This window comes from Acomys russatus, chromosome 2 (genome assembly GCF_903995435.1).
Source record: "Acomys russatus chromosome 2, mAcoRus1.1, whole genome shotgun sequence".
Taxonomy (NCBI): domain Eukaryota; kingdom Metazoa; phylum Chordata; class Mammalia; order Rodentia; family Muridae; genus Acomys; species Acomys russatus.
In genome coordinates this window covers 95423783-95441150 of record NC_067138.1, presented here as the reverse complement: position 1 = coordinate 95441150, position 17368 = coordinate 95423783, and the positions used below count along the sequence as shown (strand labels likewise).

The 17368-nt window shown below is 39.8% G+C and overlaps 1 non-coding gene across 1 annotated transcript; it reads left to right on the top strand.

Moving 5' to 3' along the window:
• The first annotated feature begins 15441 nt into the window (after positions 1-15441).
• On the top strand, positions 15442-15577 carry LOC127207773 (small nucleolar RNA SNORA17). The gene has a single exon (XR_007832984.1). It is a non-coding gene; the product is annotated as a small nucleolar RNA SNORA17 (small nucleolar RNA).
• Positions 15578-17368: the final 1791 nt, after the last annotated feature.

The window sequence follows — 17368 nt, the reverse complement described above, 5'->3', positions numbered from 1 at the left end:
AGGCTAGGGTCATCTGCCAATCGTAGATGTATTAACCATCAGCAGTGAGATAGAAACAAGCTTGGGCATGGGTAGAACTCATTCGTAATACCCCATCATAAAAGCAAAATAGTTTATGTTCCCAAGTAGATGTGTGCCATGGTTTGGAACAAAAGCTGTTAGTGCTCAGAACACATGAGTTTACTTCAGCAGGGTCCTGAGTGGTGTCTACAAATCTCCTCATAAGATAAAGGTCGATTCCCAGTCACAATTTTAGTTCAGAGACCACAAGAACCAGAGCCAGTTGTCTCCCCCTGGCCACCTTGTCACTCTACTACCTGAAACAGTCTTCCTTGTCCAGCTCAGGGCACCATGCCCAGAAAAAAAATGGAAAAATATTTTCTGCTGCTTTTTCTTCATAAGCTTCAGAATCATTTAGACATTTTTAAAAAATGTTCCACTGAGGCCATGGTTGGCAATACTTTAAGTATAAATTTATATATCATGTGTATGCAAATGGATCTAAAAATGAACACATTTAAGAAGTTTGTAACTTTCCTCATAATTATTCAGAAGTTGCTCTCTAAAATGCTTTGTTTTTGAAGTTGCTACCCAATGCGGGGTCTCTTTTTTTTAATTTAACTGAATGCTTTGTCAGTCAACCTCAGTCCTCCTTTACTCTCATATTTTCTATCTTTTGGCATAAAGGAATCATCTTAAAGCTGTTTGTTTTCTATCCATTTTTTAAAACTAAGCCGTTACTATTTCTGGAATTTTTATGCTTCATATGGGAATAGAATAACATTGCTGGCAACTACTCATTTTATTTTCTTTCCTTCCCTTAGTTGTGTCTCTGATTTAGGTTTCACTTCTTATTGCTACCAACAGAATGAATTTTTTTCTTAATTAAATCTTTATACTGGAAGACATTTAAAAATGAAACAGAATACAAAACAAAATTGTGAAGGCACTACTCTTCCACTGGGACACTGCCAGGAGAAGATTTAGGGATTAACAACTGTGAATGCATGCATTATTGAGGAGAAAGTAGAAATAATAAATTGCATTATTATCCAGTGAACTTCTTCTCATATTAAGTTAAAACCAAGCCAAAGACAAAAAAGGAAACAATAAATTTAAACAAAATAGAATAGAATGGGCAATTAAAACAAAAATGTATCCATCACCACCATAGTTTAGGAAGCACTAAGTTAAACAGATGTGTTTCCATAGGCCTATATCCCAGCACTTAGGACATATAAGCTGAGCCAGGCCAAGAGCCAGCTTAAGACTCTCTGGAATATGTAGTAAAACTGCCTCAGAAAAGTAAGGGCAGAGGTCATAGCTCAGTGGTAGGACACTTGAGTGAGTTCAATCTCAAGAACCAGCACTTGATGAAGAAGAGAAGAATGAGGAGGAAGAGGGGAGAGGGGAGGAGATGAAAGGAGGGCACTTTACTTCATAAAGGTTTTGTAAGTGTCTTGCGTCTCCCTTATAAAGTTAGAAGCACTAAGCAAATGCCACTCACAGAAGGCATTGACCTTTAATCTCTAGAGAGCTTCCTACAGTCCCTGGGCTCTAGAGACCTTGAACATCAAGCTAATCAGTCCAACCATAATAGACTTTTGTATATCAGCTCCACTACTGTATTGGAAATGATCATAATCTATGTGTCCTTTAAAACTAAACGGGGAGCACACCTGTAATCCCAGCACTCAGGGAGGCAGAGGCAGGTGAGTTCGAGGCCAGCCTGGTCTACAAAGTGAGTCTAGGACTGCCAGGGCCACACAGAAAAACCCTGTCTTGAGGAAAAGTAAAACCTAAGTGGGGGGGTTCTTACACTCAAGCAGACAAGCTCTAGGCACCTAGCTATTCTTCAGAGGTGTCAGAGCTACAGAGGACAGAACCCCATTTCTGCAGCCATTCCTGAGAATACTAAACCCAAAAAACTGTCTCTTTCCTTGTGGTTGAAGAAGGCCCAATCAATCTCAGAGGCAGGGAGATGGTGGAAGCTTCCCTGGCCCACTTGCCTGCTGACAGCTGCACCTGACCCTGGCTGCAGTGTGAGCAAGAGCAATTTGTAAAATGTTCCCAAGCCTTTGCCAAGGGATGAAAAGTTTTCCCTAAGAAATCTGAAATCCTCAGCAGGAAATCAGGCATAAAGGGGAACAGGGGATTTAATTTATTTGTCTCGGAAACCCTGGAACCACTCATCCGATGCGTGTAATCAAATGTGGCTCTAAGTTATTAATACCACAGGATATTGTCAAAGGGAAGTGCAAGTGCTTTCTGGAACATGGCCATCGTTGCCCAACCCTCGTCATAGCCCAACCGTGATCATCCAGTATGAGAAATAAGGAGTGATCGCAAAATGGACAAAAGGATGAAACAAAAAAATCAACAACTTCCAGGAATTAAACTTTTAACTGCCAACATTAAAGCCTAGCCAGATGATTTAAGCAAATTAAGATTAAACTGGCCAGCTTTGGCATTCCTAAGAACAAGCAGAGATTGAAAGACAGGAAGAAACGAGAGTCACAATAGCTCAGAAGGAGATGTTGCAGGCAGGAGGACACATTAGTCTTACATTTAAGCACAGAATTCATGCACACAGCCAATGGACACCAAGAACACCTGCTGTCTAAGAGCCAAGTTCCTCTCTAGAGACAGACTCTATACTCTATTTGTCTTTTTTTTTCCCTGACAAGGAAAAGAATTTAGAAAGAAAGGGGTACATTGGAGGAGAAAGTAAGATCTACAGTATTTTTAAGCTTTAAGACACAAATGTATATTGGCAATGAAAACCATTACATTTTCACAAGAATCTATAAGTTAGAAGCAAAAATTTGTATACCTTGTATGCCCTTTAGTGCATGAATTCAGAAATCATTTAAAAAACAAAATTAATTTACTTAAACTTTAAAAAATTCAGAAGATTCAGAGTCATAAGCAATCTCAGATTTTAATTCAGCCACTCAACTAGAAATCGCTAAGTGTCAGATGGCAGAAAGAAATGGATCTGTTTAAAACTTTTCATACTAATGTAATTTTTTTTACAATGTCATCCAATAATATTTTGACAATTTAAATACAGAAAAAAATGAAATTGGAACATTTGAACTTCTTTTTCTTAGTTCATCTCTTTTATTTTAAATTAAAGAATAGTTAGATGACTTTGTCTCTCCCTGTGCTCCCTCCAACACCTCCCATGTAACCCTGTTTTTTCTTAAATTCATAGCATTTTAGTCTTTGATTAGTATAGTTTTGTGTACATGCATATTTGTGTGCATATCCATACATTTATGGATAAATATCTAAATACAACCTGCTAAGTCTGGTTAGTGTTGCGTGCGTGCGTGTGTGTGTGTGTGTGTGTGTGTGTGTGTGTGTGTGTGTGTCTGTGTGTGTGTGTGCTTCTACTGATATAATTTTTAAGTAACAAAAAAAGTCTCACTTTTTATCTTTCATATTCAAATGTATTCCCATAAGCAATAAATCAACAGGATGTTTGTCCTTTTAATGATTTACTGGCTTATCCAAGATATCACCTTGTTAGCTTTTTATGAAGCTTATCACCTGAAGGCAGCCTCCAAAATTAGAAGCTCTGAAATGGTTAGCTACATGTCTGGATGTGCAGCAGCTGAGAGGGGAACACTAGCAGATCTTGCCTCACTCTTCACTCAGCCAAGTGATTAGTGTGTATCCAGTGGAGCCATCTTATAGCTTAGAAACCATTCTGTTGATGTGCTGGATGTAAAGATCTAGAGAAATCATTGTCTACATGGCTTGGAAAAAAACTCATAAAACTGCTTAGGCCAGCCACATTTACACATTGTCAAACCTACTTTTCCAAATGATCTGCAGACAAGGGTAGATGCTGATATTTATTTTCTACTTATATCAAGGCATTTTCAACTTACAGTGTCAGATATCACCTATCTGGATTCAAATCCCACCAAATTTGGAAGTACAAGCAGTACTTAAGATATTTGCTAAAAGTATATCTTTTATAAGAAAATACTGTTCTAAATCTATTTTTAAAATATGTAGTAAAGAACTTAGAGATACTTCATAGTTTTGGACAGAGAAAAAGGTTCTCTATACCTCAAAATTGTCTTTTAGCTCAATGTGGATATGGAGATACGTATTAGAGAGCATACGAATGATAGTTAATTTAGATAGATGATAATTGTGTGTGTGTGTGTGTGTGAGAGAGAGAGAGAGAGAGAGAGAGAGAGAGAGAGAGAGAGAGAGAGAGAGAGAAAGAGAGAGAGAGAGATATGAAATGTTGAGTTCTTGAAAAATGAAGACAGTCTTCAAATTTCTTTACAGGCCTAAAACTTAATATGTCTGATTATCTCAGAGTTGATCAGTCTCCTGTAAGCCAAATTTGACTCCATCAAAGGGAGGGAAGGAGAAAAGGAGAGAGGAAAGAAGACAAGAGCAGAAGGGCAGGGGAGAAGAGAGAGAAAGAGAGGGGGGAGAGAGAGAAAAAGAAAGAAAGAAAGAAAGAAAGAAAGAAAGAAAGAAAGAAAGAAAGAAAGAAAGAAAGGGAAGAGGAGGGGAGAGAAGGAGGAAGAGAAACCAGGGTGTGAGTGGCAGTGAAGTGTACGCAGGCAATCTAGGCAGCAGTGTGTGTAATCTGTCTCATCCTTTGCTATGTTATCCTGAAAACTCTTCGAGACTATTACAATAAGCAAAGCCAATTCCAGCCTTTGAGGGATATATGTGTGAGAAAGGAAGAAAGGCTTTTGGGCTAAGCCATTAAGATGTTTAAGTCATTAGTTACTGAAACAAATCCCAGCCTATGCTTCCTGTTGTGAGATACAACCCAGAATTAAAAACTGCTAATTCTAAAATGAGGCACCACCCTCTTAGAGTCGGGATATACTCACAAACTGATGAGTGGTTGGAGTTTGACTCTGTTGTATGATTAGAGCAAAGAGAACTGGAAAGTGAGGGCATTGTGAGATACTTAATGAAGCAGGATGGATAATTGCCGCGTCTACCTATGTCTCTGGTGAGTACAGCAAATCTGCCTGTCAAACGCCAGCACACATTCACTTAGTCACACAGTGTTTACTGTGTAGCATCTGTATACACTAAGAACCCAAGCAAGTTGTACTTAGTTCTCTTTTCCGTACATAATCAGATTTTTTAATCCAAATGGTATTTTTCTGATTTAATTGCAAAAAGACCTCACCACTGACTTTGAAACTAAAGAAAATTTCTTTTAATCCCTGACCAGTACTTTTTGTTGTTATACATGACGGAGTAGACTTAGTCTTAATCTACAAGGACAGTGTTGGCATAGTTACCCAACAGCCTCGGAGAAATGCCTTGGCCCCTGGATCTTCACATACAGCATAGACACTAGTGAAAAACCAGCCCTTTGTCCATAGCCAGTGAATTGCTCCTACCAAACACCTGCTCAAACTGCTATGGTCACTACATGAAGCTGGGAAGGTGAGCAGCCTGAAGAGTTAACTTCTGTGTGGAACTCCTAGAGATGGACACACAAGCAAAGTCTCCACAACAGCAGAAAGAGGCACAGGAGTATCTTACCTAAAGCTGAACTCATGTCAAAGAATTTTTCTTTCCAACTTGCTATTTCAAATAAGTGTTAACCATCCAGTGTCTTCTCTTTCCCTTCAGGATATACAAACCACAGAATTCCGATGACTCATCCCAAAATAGCTTATGAGTGTGCCAGAGGCGGAAGGGCATGCTGTTTGGTTCTTTAAGACTTCCTGCCAAACTGAAAAAAAAAAAAAGGGACACTGAACATACGAGGATACTTGGGACTAACTGTGAGTAATAATGAGAATCTAATCTTTTATCATTCTCAGCTTAGCCACAATTGCCTAGCATGTCCGGTTGCATACATGTGACTCCTCAAAATAATAATAAGAATAATAATAAGCTAACACTAATAGCACAATGTTTTTGTCATTGAGACTGCTACCATCTATGTTAATTTGTAGACTTCTTGGTAGAACCATAAAGGAAAAAAGATATGAAATAGATATACTGTTATGTGTCTTTAAAATAAATAGCCACCCTGGGCATGATGGCACATGCCTTTAATCCCAGCACTCGGGAGGCAAAGGCAGGTGGATCATTGTGAGTTTGAGGCCAACCTGGTCTCCAAAGTGAGTCCAGGACAGACAAGGCTACCCAGAGAAACCCTGTCTCATAAAACCAAAAAAATAAAATAAAATAATTAAAATTAAAAAAATAAAATAAAATAAATAGCCAGGATCTAATGTATAGAATTACAAATCATGATAAAGAATTGTACTGGCTAATTTTGATGTCATCTTGACACAGGCTGGAGACATTGGACAGAAGGAAACCTCAATTGAGAAATGGCTCCCACCGGATTGACCTGTGATGCTTTTTCTGGTTTGACGATTGATGTAGGAGGTCACTATGCATGCTATTAAAAGCAACACTCTTCTAAAGCCTCTGCATCAGTTCCTGCCTCAACTCCACACTATTAATGAAAATAAACTCTTTTCTCTCCAACTTGCTGGTGGGCACAATGCTTCACCACATAGCAAAGGAATGTGGAAGTTCAACGAAGCACATTCATTAAGACGTAGACTTTGTTAATCAGTCCACAAAACAACTCAGCTACCATCCCCCCTGCCCCCCCCCCCATTACTCCACAGACCCCAAGGTGCCCGGCTTTCCATGTGCAGATTCAGGGTGATAATAATATCTGGGCCTAGGAACTTTTTTTAAATTTTATTTAAGTAGTTTATTCAGATTACATCTTGTTATCCCATCACTTGTATCTTCCTGTTCCCCACTCCCTCCCTCCTTCACCCTGTTCCCTTCCCCTAGGTGGGCCTAGGAACTTTAAAAGGATTGGATTAGAGGTGTCAGCAACCAAAGAATACTGCCAAAACTAGCAAAGCTCCAGTGAATTCTCTTCTCAGGAATGATAACTCTGGAGGCTAAAGCCACTGAGTAACACTGGAGGGGCTGCCAGCCTACCAGGGCAGTGAGAAGCAGCCTGTTCTAGTGCTGTAGTTATAAGCACAGAGCCAGTCAGCCAAACTGCAACCCTATTACTAAACTTCTCAGCTGCATAGCCACCTCCGGAAAGTCACCTAGACTTTCAACTTCAACCTTTTAACTGAAATAAAAGATAATTAGTAGTAGCAGTAGCAGTAATAATAATAATAATAATAATAATAATAATAATAATAATAATAATAATAATAATAATAAAGCCTGTCTCATAGGGTTGTGACACCTTAAATGCATAATGGGTGCAGCAATAATATGCTATAAAGACAAGTCAGTAAATACTTCTACAATGCAATAAAGCTGGGAGGTTCTGGTTTCTCCAAAAACAAATATTAGAGCAAAATAAATGTCAGCAATGCCAGGCTTTACAATCCATATGCCTCAACGCAACCCAGCTTAAAAAGAAAACAACTGAAAAGCTTGTTTGATGTAGTTTTTACATGGGATCAAAATATTTGTGCAGATCTTTCCAGATCGAGATGCAGGTTTTCCTGAAACAAATGCATTTGTTCTGTTTCCTTTTTCTTCTAGAGGAAGGACACAAGCAAACAAATTTAAAATACTTCAAACAACAGCCTCTTGGAGTTTGAAAAGACTGTCAAAACCAAGAAAAGCAGGAGGGGTGGCCCTCACCAGGAGAGAGCACACCAACTGGCTGTCCAGTTCCGAGTAAATGGTCATCCCTGAAAACATACACACAGCTAACATTGTATGGATTGGCAGGCTATGTGTGGAAATATATATGTATATATGAATGTACCACAATTAGTGGGAAAAGAGGCCAAAATTTTTAATGAGACCTTTGGGGGATATACAGTAGGGTAAGGATGGAGGAAAGAGAACAACGAAACATTGTAATTAAATAGAAATAAAGTAAAAATTGGCAATACCCAGATGCCCATGGCATTTACCCACGGAGCTTCAGGGTCATTCATCCATCCAGCCTCAGGGCCTGCCTCCAGACCAGCTACAGTGAAGATGCCACACCTCTGCCACCCATAAAACGACAACAATACATCTACCTTATGATCCATCTCGATAGAAAAAGATGTGTGATACGATTCGTAAAATATAAGCTGCTTTTCTCATTTTAACTGACTAATTTTTCAAAACTATTCTGATATCTGAAAAGAAATAAAAATATTTATTTATGTATTTACTCATTTATTTATATTATTTATTATGTGCCCGAAGATATAGAGAAGAGGCCAAGAAGCAATAAAGAAGAAACTTTCACATTGTGGAGAAAGAAACACTATATTTTCATACATTATGGCAAGAGCTATAATAGGGCTACATACTAAGTAGGTTCATGTGTTTAAAAATAGAACCAAACGTCAGTATTTATTATATCTAGTATTGGCATGACAATGCTCCTATTCCCATCCAATTAGGCCTTAATTTGAAGATCACTGGTCTAGGCAAAGACATCAAGTACTTTCCTAGAGTTAAGTGTCTCTGTCAGCACCTTGGGGCAAAAGTCAAGATGGTGACAACAGTACAAAGGTGACTCTAACCTGTGACTTGGTTCCTAGCACACTGTCTTTGCACTGCCTTAGAACTGTGCAAATGATTGAAATCTCAAACTGAGGCTAGTTGTCCACAGGGCATTGAGTGCTACTTACTGTCCTAAATACAGTTTCTTTCAAAGAGAGAATGACACATATGCTTTGCTCCATATAAATCAGAAAGAAATATAACATAAGATCAAATGGGATCTTTTTATGATGTGGGAGATAGAAGGGAGCCTGAGAAGGTTATGGCCCTTCAAAACTCTTTAAACTTCCAGAAGAGAACTTCCTGAACAGACTTAAGTTTGAATGTTTGAGGCAATACTACAGTCAGACTGTACCACGCCCCAAACACATTACAGTATCTCCACTAAAGATGAAATGGAGACTATCTCGAGATTCCTGTATGCTACCAGGACATCTGGTGTTTCAGAGCCTCACCTGATACTGACTCATCAGATAGAAGAAGAAGAAGAAGAAGAAGAAGAAGAAGAAGAAGAAGAAGAAGAAGAAGAAGAAGAAGAAGAAGAAGAAGAAGAAGAAGAAGAAGAAGAAGAAGAAGAAGAAAACTAGGAAGAACAACACATGCAGGACGACATGCCAACAGCTGTTTCCAGCCAATGGTACCAAACTCCAGACACTGCCTGAGTTACTTACTTTCCCCTTACATTTTAAAATATTCCAAAAATCATAGTCATTGGCATTTGGACATTCTCTTGTCATTCAGAGGGTTTGGTGTCATCTGACAGATCCTCAACTCACAGCATCCTTGTGCCAGCACTACTGCAGAGGCTGATCATTCTCAGTAGGCTCTCAATTCACTAAGCTTAGCTCAGAGATAACAGATGGCAAGGACCACTAGATTTCCTAAGTGCATCTGAAAACCATTGTCTGGCAGCACAGATATTGAAGGTTGTTTCCTCACAGGGAGAAATTTTTTTTTCCTCAGCAAGACACTGTGTCAGGCTTCGTGTAAATGTAATGCGTGTCCGTCACCACACTGGGAAAGTGTGTGCATCAGTAGTAAAATGCCCCCAAGACAGTCGATGACTCACACATCTCAGAGTTAAACTAAATGCATACCAGACACAGTAGTATGGGATCTGATCCTCTTTTTTTTTTTTTTTTTTTCCCTTGACATATTCAAAGGACATGCCTTCCCCATCTCCATGGCAGGCTTTACATCCTACTGTGTCACCCTGCACCTCTAAAGTGCCAGGAACAGTGATGGACATGTGGAATATTTTCTCCCAGGTATAAAAAAAGGCTTTGAAGGAAGAAAAGGGAAGGGGCCAATAGTATAATTAATTATATTATAATCTCAAAAAAATAGAACTAATTTTGCAATATTAGCTTTGTAGGAAGATCAAACAACTCATATAATGAAAGACTAGCAATACTTTTGAAGTGTTGAAAAGGAGGAGGGTTCCTGGGATGCTAAAACACAAATAAATAAGCAAGTGAAAATAGTAGGCAGGTATGAGCTGCTGGGGCTGGAGTATATATAATATAGAAAAGACAAGTTAAGAGGAAATGTGTTTGTATGAGGAAGCACTTCAGTTATTCAGGACAGAGCAAGCAGTGGTAACATCTAGGAATCACTATGCACGTGCCCAGAAATGAGGACAAGAATGAGGAAAAAGAAAAACCTTTAGGAGCCAGCAAGGACAGCTGGGGATTACCAGCAACGGTAAGGGCAGCAGAATAGAAAGGCCAGTGCAGACACTGAGAGCTGAATCTGAACGTCTCTAAGTCATTTGCACTTAGCAGTGCTAACAGATGTGTTACTGATTTCCTTATTTTTCCCTGCTGATTTTACCACCTTTTACCATGTTGTTTGTTCACAGCAGGTACTTAGAAAACACTTGATGATTGAAAGGGGGAGGATAGAAACCTTGACAAAGAGACAGCTTGGGCTTAGGAGAGAGTAAATTCAGCCTGGTGCGGGCTTCTTTAGGATCCCAGCCCTGTGTATTATTTTGAGCCTATTTCGCAGTAGCCCTAGCAAAGAAATTCAGTAAGAACAGCCTCCCAACCTAGACAAAGCTGGATGCTTATCTTTCTCCGTAACTATAACTGTTTGACTTATAAACAGACTGCCCTTTTGCTTTGCTTCATGGTCGGCTGCACAGCAGAAGAAATGCCTAAGATCGCATTTCTGTTGTGACTAATCTCAACAGGGAACATGCAGAATGAAAAAGACAGACACCCCACAGCCCCCAGAACCAGGAGCAAGAAGCACATCAGCCCGTGGTATGTAGTAGAGATGCAGGAACTTCACAATATGACTGACTGTTTTTTAAAATATGACAAAATTCAAAAGAAAAAGAAAAGGAAGAGGAAGGGGAAGAAGAAGAATTATTATTTTAGCAATAAAAAAGAGATGTCAAATGACGAGACAATAATGGGTCCCTTCTGGAGAGCTTTCCACTTAAAAGACTGTTTATAGTGGTCATGTATACAGGTGTAAGATAAGGATAACAGATAATAAGATAAGATAATAAGGTACCAGATGCCAGATATTATGTTATAAAGGAGTTTATTAAATGAGCATGTGGGGAGGGAAAGTGGGTAGGGGTACCCCAGAGAGCGATACAGAGACAAGGGCAGAGACAGGAAGAGGAAGAAGAAGAAGGAGGAGGATGAGGAGGAGGAGGAGGAGAAGGAGGAGGAGGAGGAGAAGGAGAAGGAGAAGGAGAGAGAGTGTGTGTGTAAGGGGGAGTAGAGAGTAAAGAGAGAAAACCATGAGGCGGGTTTGTCCTTTAATGTAGCCCTGGGCCGGGCCACGCCCCCATGGTAGGCAAGAAATGACATCATAAGTAGGCAGACTGAAGCAGAACCCTAACATAGAATGCTTTTATTTATTTATTTATTTATTTTTTGCCTTTTCCTAGAATAAGTTAAAAAGACATCCCTCTCTCAAAAGAGGGTATTCCTAATTCATCAACTTAATAGCATGTTGCATGGCCTCAGAATATACCATTATTCATCTATGTGGAAGCACAAAAATTCACTTATTTATTGATCAAACAAATAGCTGCCAGCTTTCTTCTCCCTCCAGGTCTGATGGACTACGTCATTGGATGTCTGTATACATAAAGCAAGATTAAGCAAGAGGAATTCAATCAGAATCAGATCTGATAAAACAATGTTCTAGCTGCCCAAAGAAAAGGAAATAAAAACAGAAGCTTTGTAGAGTGTTGTTGTATGTTTTTGGGGGGCTTTGTTTTGTTTTGTTTTAATGAATGTGTGCCTGAAAAGGCAGGTAAGCTAGGGAAATTCTCAGAGGCCAGAAGTGATGAGAAATCACAGAACCAAGCTACCAAGCAAGTAGCTGAGTCAGCACTTACTTTGTGGGCATCTGTGACTCAACTCAGTACCAATAAAGTGAGAAATGAACCCCAATACTGGGATTCCCAAAAGACAATGCTTAAGACACACTGAGAAACTCTCCCATGTCACCCTTATATGCAATGTGTAGGAAAATAAAATCTGCATCAAAAAACCTACTGGCAAAATCCTGCAACCACAGAGATCAAAGGATCCTTGGTCACCGTCCCTGTGAGGATCCAAGTAAGGAAAATAAAGCTGGAAATTTAGACTGAAAGATTCCCAGGTTTGTGATGTCATCACAAGCCCCTGACCAAGGTAAAATGCCAAACTCAAAGCAAAGGTTCTCACATGGGCTCCATAACGCCCTCAATTCATAGGGCCTACCAAAGTGAGTATGGAAATGTTAAGGATTTATTTTCATTACTGGAAACCAAGCATTTCTTACTATCATGAGCATAAAGAACAGAAATAATGCTCATGATAGTAATAACTGGCATTTTCTCAAATATGTTAAGTATTTTCATATCATGAAAACTGTTATAACTATCAATAAACATCATTTATACTTATTAAGACTATATTATTCATTTTAATCAACTTGGAGCCTCTTGTTACTTCATGTATTTATTTCTAAAAGTATGCATATTCACCAATCTTTGTGTCAGAGGCCTACTTAGAATGCAGAGGCAGCAAGCTCAGGTTTAACACTAGCCTGGGCTACAGAGTGAAGTCAAGGCCAGCCTAGGCAATTAGTGAGACCCCATCTTAAAATAAAAAAAGTAAAATCAGGTTTAAATATAATAGCCTGTGTGCGTCTCTCTCTCTCTCTCTCTCTCTCTCTCTCTCTCTCTCTCTCTCTCTCTCTCTCTCTCTCTCTCTCTCTCTCTCTCTCTCTCTCGTGTGTGTGTGTGTGTGTGTGTGTGTGTGTGTGTGTGTGTGTGTGTGGTTTTCTAACTATATTTTAGCATGATCCTATTATTATAATCTGAAGCATCCCTAGGGTGTATCTGACTGAAGTCATCTGTGTTTTTTAAAAAAATATTACAAAAGCAAATGCAGAAATGTAACCTGATCAAAAAATCAAAGTGGACTGCAAGAATGCATACAATTACCTGTTCAATAGACATTTTCAGAATTCAGAAAGGAATACAATGATATGGCTTCTTGAAAATGTCAGTCAAACTTCATTTCTTTCTGCTTTTAAACACTAAAGAGCCTTAATTAAAATGTTTTTGTTTGGGCTTTCATGTTTTATTACAGATATCTGTCACAATTCAAAAGTGAAAGATGAATGGAAAAGGGAACACAGTTGGAAATGTGCTTGGCTGGCTGTCTTGCTACACTCTCAAACACTAATTTGAATGCATGTACTTTCTCCTACTTAATTCCAAAGCCACTAATCTAAGAATTTATACTGGGAATCGCATATTTTCTTTCTCATTCTCCAGAGGAAAAATAAACTGCTTACATTTATTGCTTGGCATTTAAAGTATAATTTAGTTTTCAGATGATCCTAGGTAGGAGCCTGTTTAGATAGTCTGCAATTTGTGAAATGAGGCTACATCGTCACATTCACTCTTCAATCTCTTTACAAAATGTAAGAGTGAAATATCAATATGTTTGTGTCCAGCTCCATCAACTCAGCTGACCCACCGCGCCCTTTACTGGAACTTCAAAGGAAGCCCTGAGAGGCAGTGCTGGGTCTAGCTGGATGATCATCCTGTGTCTCCCTCCCCCCCCCCCCCCCCCCCCCCCCGTGTACTCCTGCAGTGTTTGGGGCTCCTTTCATCTTCACCCCTCAGACTCCAGAACAATAGCTCTGACATTTGCATCTAACCCTCTGGGTCTTAGCTGTCAAAAGAGCTTCGTGCTTTGATGATTTCGTGGCTACCCTCACTTGGATAATTGCTGTGTACACTACCTGGCATGAGTAATCTGTCTAAAGGCAACATGGATGTCTCCAGAGAGCAGGTATTGAGACATCCACAGGCCTTCTTCATGCTGGAGGCCATACTTGGAAGGATGCTTACTGGTAGAAACACTTCAAAGCAGGTTTCTCTATGACTCACAGTATGAGATCTCTGATGCTCTCCTGTGACTCCAAGGAATCCAAGCGTCTGGTACTACTTTCAAACGCACTTCAGAGAAGCGGCATATCCACTGGGACAGAAAAGTGATCTTTTCTGAATGTTTCCTAAAGGAATACAATAAATTATCCCTTATAACTCAGAGAAAATCTTCCCAAAGGTGTGATTTCCCCAGATCCTCCCTCCAAATCATCACATTTTACAGCAGTGGCTTCCCTTTCTCTTCTATCTAGCTCACTTGTCTTCAAGTTCCGTCTGTTATAAAAACAGAATGACAAAGACATCTAGGAACAAGTGAGCTGTTTCCTAGGGATACCACCGAATGACAAACGCATGGGGCATCCATTTAGCACTGCAGAAGAGTCTGGGAAGGGATGGATTGGAGACAGGAAGATGATCTCTCTCAGCACTTGTTCATGGTCAACCCTGAGCCAAGCCCAGAAAGCCAACAGCTGATCCTGAGAGAAAGGTGCAGATCTGGGTGGTATATTTGAAATTTTTACTCTATGGATAAACCAACAAAAATTTCAAAGGCTCCTGTGTCTTATAGGGGATAGAGAAATGGCACACTTGTTTGTCAACATCTGCTACTCAGGATCCAAACACTGGTTCTAATCTTGGGGACTACAAAAAGCTAGCTTGATCCTGACTTAGGAAGCAAGACTTTCTGAGCAGTTAGAAGAATCCTCGCTGTAGGAGAGCTAGTCAATAACGTCAGGCACGCCAGACTTCCTTGCCAAAATCTAGTGTTTGAGCCATTCAAATCATTCGTTTATCTTAAAGTTAATACCCTTCAAGTGTATCAATGGCTCATTAATCCCGCTAAGAATATAAGAATTAATTCCCTGTTAGAATTTTTTTGTTCGCTGTTGCATTCCTAGTACTGTAGGAGTAATAGAAGGAGACCAAGTCTACTTTGGAAAAGTGCGAGATACACAGAGTCCGTGTCCTTCGAGGAGGATTTTAAAGCAGGAGGATGAACCTGGAAATAGGAACTATCAAGAAAGAACAAAGAACTGTGATCAGAGATACAAACACTCAGACAAGGGTTTTCAAAAGTGTTGAAAAAGAATTCATTCTCACAAAAAGTTTTTAAAAATCATAAATGAAGACAATATTTCATACATCAGTCAAAAACTAATACATTGGTGTATGAAACTGATAATGTTTGTTTTACATGAATATTCATTTTCAGAACTAGAAGATAATACCTGAAACTTAACAACAGATACTTACAAATCTTGAAAGCATTTACTGGGATTGAGTTTCATTTTAGGGGGTGTGCCACAGAATACTTATAGTTAACACAAGGAGTTATGAAAAAGTTTCATGTTTTCAAATATTCTGAGATAAATACATCAAATAAAAGTTGAGTGAAAATAAGTAACTTGGAAAGAAATACTAAGTTTTTACACATTATATATCCCTGTATATATTCTGCACACCCACCCACAAAAGAAAAAACAAACAAAACCACTAAAAAATACTTCAGACCTTCCCCTAGAGGTGTTGCAGGTGTGGCTATTGTGTGACGGTTGGGTCAGTACGTGGCAGAGAGGAAAGGGGCTGTGCCTAAGCTCAGTGTTCTGACCTGCAAACATCTATCTGAATGATTAGTAGCCTAACATTTCCGGAAAAAAGTGAGCCTGAGACCACCAGCAGTCTGCTGCCAGGGAGCCCCTGCAGGGAGCTAGCCTGAGAAAGCCTGTCAGGCACCAGGGCTCTCAGGACGGCAAGCAAGGGGGACACTAGAAGAAGCCCACCTGGGACCCTGGGCCCAGGCAGAAATGAGACCAAGACAGATGGCCGTTTCGGTGGGCCAGGTGAGAAGTAAGCCCAAGACTACCACCATGGGGCCCAGACAGGGAGCTAGCCTGAAATGAACTGGAGTGTCTGGAGTCACACAGGCCTGTGGGGACAGACCATGCTTCAGATGAGCCCTGTCATGCCAAAGCTGGGCATAGCACTCATAAAACCACTCCTGAGATGACTCCAGACACTCAGAAACCTAGAGCAACACTAAGAGAAACAAGAGGTAGAGAAATGGAAAAAATAAATAGAAACGAAAAATGAGCCAGCGAGAGGCAAAACTGGAGACCTGAGGGTAGCACGGAACAGCCTGATGTGAGTGATGCCATCTGGGACCATGGTGGAGCCCTGACCGATGCTACTACTAGCTGTAGCCCTTCGGAGAGCGGGCCCTGCATCTTGCCTGGTCAACACAATGGAGCTGGCCCTGATGGTGAAGGCACGGGTGAGCCAGCCCCAAGGGCCTAAGAGCAGGAGAGCTGACCCTGCCTTCTGCCTATGGCAGCACTGAGAGGCCTAGATGGAACAGTGCTGGAGAGCTCGCCCTGGTGGGGGCCTAAGGAAAAGCCATCGGGCAGGCGGACCACCTCACCCAGGCCCAGATCCAGGGCTGAGTTATCATCTGCAAATGTTTGGGACCCATGAAAGAGCCAGTCCTGCTGTCCCAAAGCTGCATGGCCTCCAGGACACAGGTCAACAACAGGATTAACTAGGAGGACTCCCAGTGAGGATCCAATGTTGGTGGTGTCACAGAACCAGACCAATGGCTCATTACAGTGACCACTTACAAGTGAAGATGTGTGGACAGAGGGATATATTGTGGGACACACTGTGACGTTCTACAGCTTCCATGATGAGACGTTTTCTATGCTTTGTTTTTGTTGTTGTTATTGTTTACTTGATTTTTATTTAACTAAAAAAAATTTTTTTTTAATTTTAGGTTGCAAGCGTGAACGGCAGATATGAGGGGACAGGGAGTTAAACGGGGCTGAGGTGCATGATGTGAAACTCACAAAGAATCGAAAAAAAAAAAAAAGGAGAAAGAAGCTACAAAGTTATAATAAATGAGCTGCTTCTCGTGATTCATGTTTTAATGCTATAATACTATGTAAGGAAATTTTGTTTTAATTATATTTAATATTTGCCATGCTACTTAGCTAAAACATACTAATATTTTTAAATTAGGTCAACATTTTTTAAGGTTAAAGTAACCAATAAAAGAGAAAAAACACTCATACAATGATTGCAAACATACATATATTATTTATCACTATGCTGTTGCCAGATTTCATTGAACTTTGAACCCGACTAGATTTTTCTTAGTTTGAAGTCAAACATACATGTAAACTCAGTCTCAATGAGTTTAAATTGAGACTTTCAATTAGAATACAGGAAAGGGTATTAGAATTTTTATTCTTTTTATTTCAAATAATTGTAAGGAGGCCTTTAATGTTTCTAATATTAAGCAATCAGCCTTTTCTCCTTAGAGACTGGATTCCCTGTCTGTCACTCTGGCATGACATTAACAACCCTAGGACAGCATTTATGTTTCTGTTGATGTGTTTATCATTGTTTCCCAAAAATGTACAGAGATTTTTGAAAGTAAAAAAT